General features: G+C 40.7%; 1 protein-coding gene across 2 annotated transcripts in view; it reads right to left on the bottom strand.

Annotated features, from left to right (window-relative positions):
- Nucleotides 1–8,473, bottom strand: part of rabgap1 (RAB GTPase activating protein 1) — a 77,274-nt gene extending 68,801 nt beyond the window's left edge. For both annotated transcript variants that reach the window (XM_030742170.1, XM_030742169.1), the window contains exon 1: nucleotides 8,348–8,473. The gene's annotated coding sequence lies outside the window, so the exon portion shown is untranslated. The remainder of the gene's footprint in view (nucleotides 1–8,347) is intronic.
- Nucleotides 8,474–8,781: the final 308 nt, after the last annotated feature.

Raw genomic sequence — 8,781 nt, forward strand, 5'->3', positions numbered from 1 at the left:
TTTTTTTTGGGTTGACCATTTAAGACCCTGCTGTAAAGAGATGCATCATATACAAGTGGTGCTTATCAGTGCAGACTGACAGATTGATCTGCATTTATAAAATAGACAGCAATTATTGGCAAACCGTCACCAATCTGTCTGAGTGTCAGTCTGAGTTAGACCGTTTGGAGGAAGGTTGCCTCCCAACAGGCAATTTGTGCAATCGCCAAGAGTTGGTCAACCTCTTGGTAGTGGCAACTACTTGCAATCAGTTACCAAATGTGACAAAAAAATCAATGCAGCTACCAGGCAATTGATTTTTCCTGGTTGCAAGGAGGTTGTTGTCCTATTTTTACATTAGTGAACAGTTTTGGTGACTGCCACCCTGCGTAAAACAAAGACCGTCGGCTGACAGAGAATTATGACAACCTTTAGTGGATACATATCTTGAGTAATGTCAAGCAAGTAGACACAATGCTTCATCCACTTTGTAATGAGGAACTGCCACAATATAAATCACAGACAGTACCAGTCAAAAGTTTTGATATAATACGCAAACATACTATAGAGAAGATTTAATGATAACTTTCAGTCCACCAGCATGGGTGTTGTTGCTTACATTGCCTAACAGGTAACAGGAGTGCATGTGTGTCTATAGACTGTGCTTGAGTGACAGCTTATTTATTTTGCTGATAGCTTTGTTGCACTTTGCAGGGCAGGTCAGTTTAAACCATTATCACAGCTTTTATTTCATGCACAGTTTGTTGATTTTCTAATCCCAGCATATTTCAATGGACCTTAATAAGACAAGTTATTAACTGTGTGCACAACTGGCGCTTTTAACCTAAAGCAGAATTAATACAGGTTTCTGCTGTATGAGATTTCATTGTCGTTTTCTGTGCTGTGATGTTTAGTCTAGCAGCTATCTTGTTCCATGTGAAATAATATTAATCGTAGGGAGAATCTGACAAAAACAAATACCAGTCCAAAAGAAAACTCAGCATCGGACTCAGCAGCATTCGAAGAAGGTCATTTGCATCAATTCTTAGTCTCTTTCATGTCTGCAGGCTTTTAATCTTGAGGAGACTTTACAGATGTTTACACTATTTTGGCTCAAAGACAGCTGCTTTCTATTTTTAGCACACTTACCCTTTGCATGTGAGAGAGAGAGCCTGCAACTAATGCACATAAAAGGATGTTCAGCTGAACAGGTAAAACAATATTAAATCATTCCATTCATCTGGTTCTTTATTCCTTTTTTAATTTAATTTTCAGATTTTAACTTCATTTTTCAGACTGTTTTTATAATGATTATTTATGTAAAGATGGCTAAAAGCAACTCAGACTGTATAAAAAAATGGCTATAACTACAGTGACATCACTCTTTCGTTTCTGAAGTCCTGTTATGAAGCCTCAAGTTGAGCGTTTTCACCTTGGTCATCTTGGTGTTTTGAAACGGGATGTGAGGAGCGAGGCGGACCTGTGAAACTGTATTTTCACTTGTCTGCTAGAAGTCATTACCTGGATATTCCTCATTCCTGAAACTCTTTCATAGTGTCTACGGTCAAGCCTTCTGCATGCTGGACCACGAAGTGCGTTTTCTGCTTTTCTTAAGGAACAGTCGGGGACTGTTTTGATTGCAGGGAGCACGGTGGTGTGGTGGTTAGCATCTAGAAGGTCTGGGTTCGATTCCACCTTGGCCCGGGCCTCTCTGTGTGGAGTTTGCATGTTCTCCCCATGTCTGCGTAGGTCTCCCAAAGACATGCAGTTAGTGGGGTTAGATTAATTGGTCACACTAAATTGCCCATAGGTGTGAATGGTTGTTTGTCTCTCTGTGTTAGCCCCCCTACGCTGGCAACCTGTACAGGGTCTACCCTTCCTCTCGCCCGATGTCAGCTGGGTTAGGCTCCACCGAACCTGAACGGGATAAGTGGAAGAGGATGGATGGATGGATTTTTTGATTGCTTGATACTACGACTTTGAGTTTTAGTTGAGAAAGACAGCAGTTAGACGAAACATTTTTGTTTTAAGTAGCAAAGACAGCAACCTCTACCAACCTTTGAAGTTAAAACTACGAACACACACCCATACATACAGGAAATTTAAAAAAAAACCTTTTGTGCTGGCTGACACATACCCTACAAAACACACAGGCAGCTCTATTATGAACACAAATAGGCGCTCACTCAGAACCACGTGCATGCACACACAAACCTAATACTCTGACTAGCGGGCAGCTCCAAAGACTTATAATGGTTGCCTTGTCGCACCAGTTTCCTTTCTAGCCTCAGCAACAGATCTCTGCCTGCTCCTGCCAAGATACACTGTTCCTTATCAGCCTTTTCAGTGCCTTGGTGCACTTCCAAAAAGACATACAATCACTGCCAGTCAGTCAGGATACTGACCATTAAAATTATCTGGGTTCTAAAAAGGTCTTAAATTGAAGGTCATTTCTAAGCCATTCAGTGTATTTAGCAAATTTAAACTAATTTGTTCAGTTGGCTTTAATTTTTGTCATGTCATGACTGTATGCCCATGGCTTTCTTTGTTTTGAGTAGAAGGATGAAGAGAAGAGATCCAGAGATAAACAACTGAGACCCTGGATCCAAAAAGACATACATACAACATCTTAATGTTCCTCATATCGTAATGTTCATTTATGATATCATAATTCCAATTTTAATCTCTCACAATGGTAAAGAATCGTTTCAAATATTCCATCCATTCATCTATTTTCTTCCGCTTATCCTTTTCAGGATCTTGGGAGCTGGAGCCTATCCCAGCTGTCGCAGAGAGAGAGGCAGGGTACATTTGGAAAGATCACCAGCCTGTTGCAGCTAACACAGAGAGACAGACAACTGTTCACACTCACATTCATGGGCAGTTTAGAACCACCAGTTAACCTAACCCCACTAACTGCATGTCTTTGGACTGTGGGAGGAAACCGGAGTACCTGGAGAAAAGCCACACAAACAGGGAGAACATGCAAACTGAAAAGTCCCAGCCAAGGTGGATTCGAACCCACGTCCTACTTGCTGTGAGGCAGCAGTGCTAACCACCTTTCAAATATTCCTGTATCCCAAACAGAACAGTTACTCACTTATAAGTTTGTTCAAGCCCCGCCTCTGGTAAAAATTGAATGAAAAGCCATTTATAACAAGGACACATTATTAGCAAGGCTACACGGATGATGACTATTAATGACTAAACAATCAAATACAGTATTTGAACTGCTTCAGCATTATTTCATAGGTTCATATGGATATGAAATGGCAACAGCTCTTCCAAAACTATTGAACTTGGTTCAACATGAATATTGTGCATTTCAATGAGATGCTACAAGTGTGAAGTTACATTTTGTCTGTTAAGGACAAAATTAAATTAAGCAGGGCTGCAACTCTCTATTATTTTAGTAATCGAGTAATCGGATAAGAAATACTCGTCTTATTAACGGTTCATCTGCATATTTTAACTTACTTAGCTTACTTAGCTTAATGTTGTAATGCTTTTTATTCACACATGTCCCCCAACCGGGGGGTTTCCCATCATTACCGAACAATTGCTAGTGCTAATAGTGGCGCCTGCTAGCAAACTGTGGTGATAGCGATCTGTTCCGGTAGCAAACATATGAAATTCTCAGTACAGTGAGCACAACACACACACACACACACACACACACACACACACACACACACACACACACACACACACACACACACACACGGCTGTAGAGAGCAGTGGAGGCATGGAAAAATGTTGGTGTTGGTGAAAATACTCTGTGTTAAAGGGTCGTTTTCCCAAATGACGGAAAGTGATGGAGAACTTTAATGCTGCTAATGTGAATGAAATGCTCGCACTTACATGGAGTCACTTGAGCTGCAGCATTTAAACGAAGCACCAAAGCAACACATTTGTGTCAAGGATTTTTTTTTATTTTTTTTTTTTATAATTGAATTATTCGAGTTACTCGAGGAATCGTTGCGGCCCTAAAACGAAGCTCACATTTAATGATAAGATGAAGTCAGGTCCATTTTGAATGTTTTCTTTCAAGATTACTACCCAAACTGACTGATAATTTATCAACTATAAATCAACACAAAGCAATAACAGTAGTTAGGTAGTGTAGTGTGTATCACCTTTAATGGCTTACACACAGTAGTTGTTTTTTGTTTTTTTAAATTAATGATTGTTTAACTGTTTTAAGTTGAAAACAGGAGCACAGTATCTGAATCTGTAACAGGCAAGTCTTATGTCAGTCCATGTGTAAAAATATGTACACTAGAAATGCATGCCTGCTTTTTTTGTTTTGTTTTGGGGTTTTTTGCGCTTCCTACTGCTATCCAGCTGAACGGGCTGTTCTGGGCTGCCAGCTGGGCCCTGTGTGCACCTCATGAGGGAGAGGAAGACACAGCCAGACACAGCCAGAGCATTCAGGCTTGCAACACAGCCCTTTTCAACCCGCCTCACAGCACTGATTTCAGCCAGGCAGAGAGGAAAAGGAACAGAAGAGCTCACCTACTATGACGAGAGTATAACAGTACAGTTCAAAATCAAAGCAATACAAACAGAAACAGTATTTTATTTGCACTGTGTGAGCATCTAATTACCATCTTCATTCAGATCCACTGAGCAGAGGCCCCTAGTTCGATAACAACATATGAATACTCTCAAAAAACTCACACTCAACAACAAAATGATCTCACATGACAGAATTAAAAACGCCAGGCCTGCAAACAGAGCACTGATTCCAACCGTGAAAGCTGCAGCAGTGATGTGGCTATTCACAGATATTTATCTAGCGGTGGTGTCTCTCTGAAAAACAGGGGTATGGCTTTTAAAGGAAACCTGACACTCATCTGTATGTGTGCACAAAACGTGCATGCAACAACAGTTATGTGTGACTAAAGAAAGTGGAACTGAAAGTGGCTCATAGCCAGATATTAAATTAGGGAGGCCACATTAAAACAAAAGAATTTTAATTTAATTTAATAATTTATTTAAATAACTGAACACAAGTTCTTAATTTTGCATTCCTCCTTTGGTCAGTGACGAAGCTGCATCTGTCCAAAATAAAATATGTACGTTTACTTGTTATAAGTTAGTTGCAGCACATGGTGCTTATCAAGAAGCACCAAGACGTCAACTGTTCACATAGCTGTATGGCAGCAAATAGTTGTGAAATAGTTGAGCCCAAACATAAAATACTCAAAACAGCCTCACTCAGAGACAGGAGCTGAAACTCACAATGAAGCCTGCAAATGGTCTGTGTGTAAAAATAGAGAGGTTGGTACAAGCCTTACAAGACAAGCAGCTGAAATGTCAAGATTGAAACCTGTGTTTAACAAGCAACAGAACTTTCTGTTTTCAGGTGACTTAGTGCTGACTGCTATTTCTGGATCACACAGCTAAAAAATGTGTGTGTTTGTTTAACATCAAAAAAAATCCCTCTCTTATTCACTGAGTACCAAGGGGGGGGGACACTCTCGTAAGCGGTTATGAGAGGTCAGCAAGGTGTATCCAATGTTCTCTTGCAAGCGGCATAGATCTGCATACTGATCTGAGCTCTCGGTCTGTGGCTGTGGATGAGATGTTGTTATCTCTAGCTACAGGGTCTGAGGGCGTGGAAGTGGACTGAACAGTGTGTGGATCCTAATTTATTCAGTCTGTCCCTGCTGGGCAGCTAATACTAACCAGCTGTCTGCAGATATCAGGCTGATGTCTTCTCAACACAAGCAGCCCACATGATTGAATGAGCCCACTTTTAGTTTCTGCTCAGTCTGTGTTCATTGTTGATGTTGTGCGCACCTTGGTGATGAGACAGATTTCATTAAAGTATCAGAAGTGATTTATGCAGTGCTGGTATTTATCTAATGCAACTGAGTGATTAAGAATCAAATAAAAATCAGCTGCAGCCGTACACAGCAGAGCTGGCTTATTATTATTATTATTAGGCTTTACAGCAGTCTGCAGACATGCATTCACCAATGAAATGCTTCACTCACAGTTAATAAGAAACCATCTAAATGGAGGACTGAACTATAAGGTAATCCACTAATCAGAACCACTGGATCAGTCCACATATTGAAGTATCTTTGGGGAAGGTACTGAACCCCTAATTGCCCCTGATGCATCCATCAGTGTGACGCAAACAAGCTCAATAACTCCATAAAGCTCTTAAACTTTCAAGTTCAGCTCAAGGCCGATGCAGGCCTGACTAATCCTTCCAAAAACATTGTTTCCTCCAAACGAAACCATTTTTAAACACCCGGGAACTTTTAAACTCCTATGGATTGTCATCTCCTTCTTTAATCCCCACACAGTCGTCTCGTCATCTCGTCCACAGCAACTGCACTGACACACTAATCCACAACAGTTGGTGTCCTCACCATTCAGTCACCATCAGTTCTCCAAAAACAGGTGTGTGTGAGAGGTGTTGCTGGCATTTCAGTCGAAAGCTGGATATGGAAAGAAGAAATTCTACCAGCAGTAATAGAGAGAGGCACTAATGTCTTGGTGAACCTTTTTTTTTTTTTCTTTAGATAACACATCAGAGAAGTATGCAGGCCCAACTTCAGCGCCTCCTTTAAGTTGTTCCTTAAGTCAGCATAGTATTATGCTGATTAATATTAGTAAATTGACAAACACAAATCATTGATTGTGAGGAATGAAGTGGTTCCTGATATTCTTCACACTGCATAATTTAACTATCATGAGAATCACCATATAGTGGTCTGTTTATCTGATAAATAAATTACTTTGTCATGCATAAGAACCTGTAGTAATGCTGCAGCATTAAGACTGCACAGTAGTAACAGTATTCAATTGTGTAATGTGGAGGAAAATACATCATGCACAGTATAGGACTTCCCTAAGGTATAGCTGTAAATGTATTGGCCTTCCTCCTTTTCTAATATAGTTGCTAATGGTACAGCAAATATTTGCATAAAGTCAAATTCAGGTATTTGGTGTTTGTTTTTGTTTTTTTGTCCACATGCGAATGTGCTAACTGCATTATCTGCAACAAGCCTTGCTTTGTAATACTGGAGTTTCAGGAAATGGAAATGGAACAAACAGCTGACTGACAGAAACTGCTCAAGCTCACAGACTGTAGTCGCTGGCATTAAAGTGAGAGGAATACAGAATATAACTTTTGCTAAGCTTGTGTTTGCAAACCTTGTCTCATTGAACAACTGACAAAGCTGTGCAATGTTAACATACATGACAGAACAAGGGGGAAGCTGTAACACAAATATTCAAGCATACTGAAATCAGAATCGGAAGGTAATTTAAAAGGCTGAAGGCAACTGTTTTGCAAAATAAGGCATTAACAAAATATTATTCATGTATTTGACCAACTAGTTTTGTTTTAAGGTTGAGTTTTGGTAGCATGTTTGACGGTTACTGAGTCCTGCAGGGCCGACTGCATAATATGTGAATGATTGAAAACATTAACATCGAGTTCATTCAGACAAGACTTCACAGCCTTCCTGGTTACTTCCTTGGCACATGACAATAACAGGACAGCAAATACTTGCAGGACATTCTGTATTAGCTGCTATAGCTGACGATCTTTTTCAAACAATCAAGCATAGGAGGCTCCTTAAAAGAAGCCTGAGCACAAATCTAAATCGCCGGTGATCTTATGAAGCTACCCACTCACACATATATATGCCTTTTCTACATGCTTGACAATTTGAACTTTATTTATGAAGTCCACAGTGCATTTAATAACAAACCTAAGGACTGATCTGATAATCAGTGCACTGACAGGCATAATACATGCGCATATTCTGCACTAACCACTGCATCCACTACACACGCCTGGCACGCTTAGCATGCACAGTAATTGGCTCTTCCATGTTGATACACGAAAACCAGCTACCTGTCAGTGTAAGCTACTAAACCACACCTGGCTCCAGCATATTACTGAGCAAATACCAATCTCTTTTTCTCGATAAAAATGTGCGAAGCTCGCTAGCTCCAGTGTTCACTTATTGCTCCAGTTAGCCCTCACCAACCTGCCTAACGTTAGCTAACACAGCTACAGCAGTTATCGCCTCAAAGTCACACCAAAATGTTTAATCACACAGTGAACATTTTCCCCCAAACACTTCCGTGAGCATAACACATTCAGTGCAAACTCTTATGTAAATGCGTTGCAAACAACTTTGATAGAAATGCGCTGCCTGGCCCTGCGATGGACAGTGTTCATATAGGCCATTACAGTATTATGGCTGGATAGCTAACGCCTGCTAGCCATACTACTCTGGCACTTCCAACCAAAAAACGGGTATATTTCTTCCTAACCAAGAGGACAGCCACACTCAGCCTCGAGGATAAATGCGTGCGCAAGTGCAAAACAGCTTACCTTTGTTCCCACTGTTATTTTTATTCCAACGGTGGCTGGCACGACATTGCACTTCCCAAATAACATCAGCAGCCAACAGCATCCAGCCGAGCTGTAAACACAAGCCCAACCAACCCGCTGACAACCGCACTGCGCATGCGCCTGTCAATGCTCCTCCGTCCGTGCAGAGAAGAGGCACCGGTCACAGCGCAGCATTTCATGATAATTTTAAATAGCAGGTCTAGTGTCGTTGGGGCCAAGCAGGAGTCGGTTCTCTAAATAAAGGCAGTTGTAAGTCCTGTAAGTGTCTGTGCTGAAGGTTTTTTTTATGGTTTATAGGTTTTCATATCTATATGATATCTGATGTCAGGTGAGAAGTTGGGTGTAATTATTAAATATTCAAGGTGTGCAACTACACACGCTGTTGCTTTGTTCTTGGATTCCGCCAGCTTGTA

This window comes from Archocentrus centrarchus, chromosome 12 (genome assembly GCF_007364275.1).
Source record: "Archocentrus centrarchus isolate MPI-CPG fArcCen1 chromosome 12, fArcCen1, whole genome shotgun sequence".
Lineage (NCBI taxonomy): Eukaryota > Metazoa > Chordata > Actinopteri > Cichliformes > Cichlidae > Archocentrus > Archocentrus centrarchus.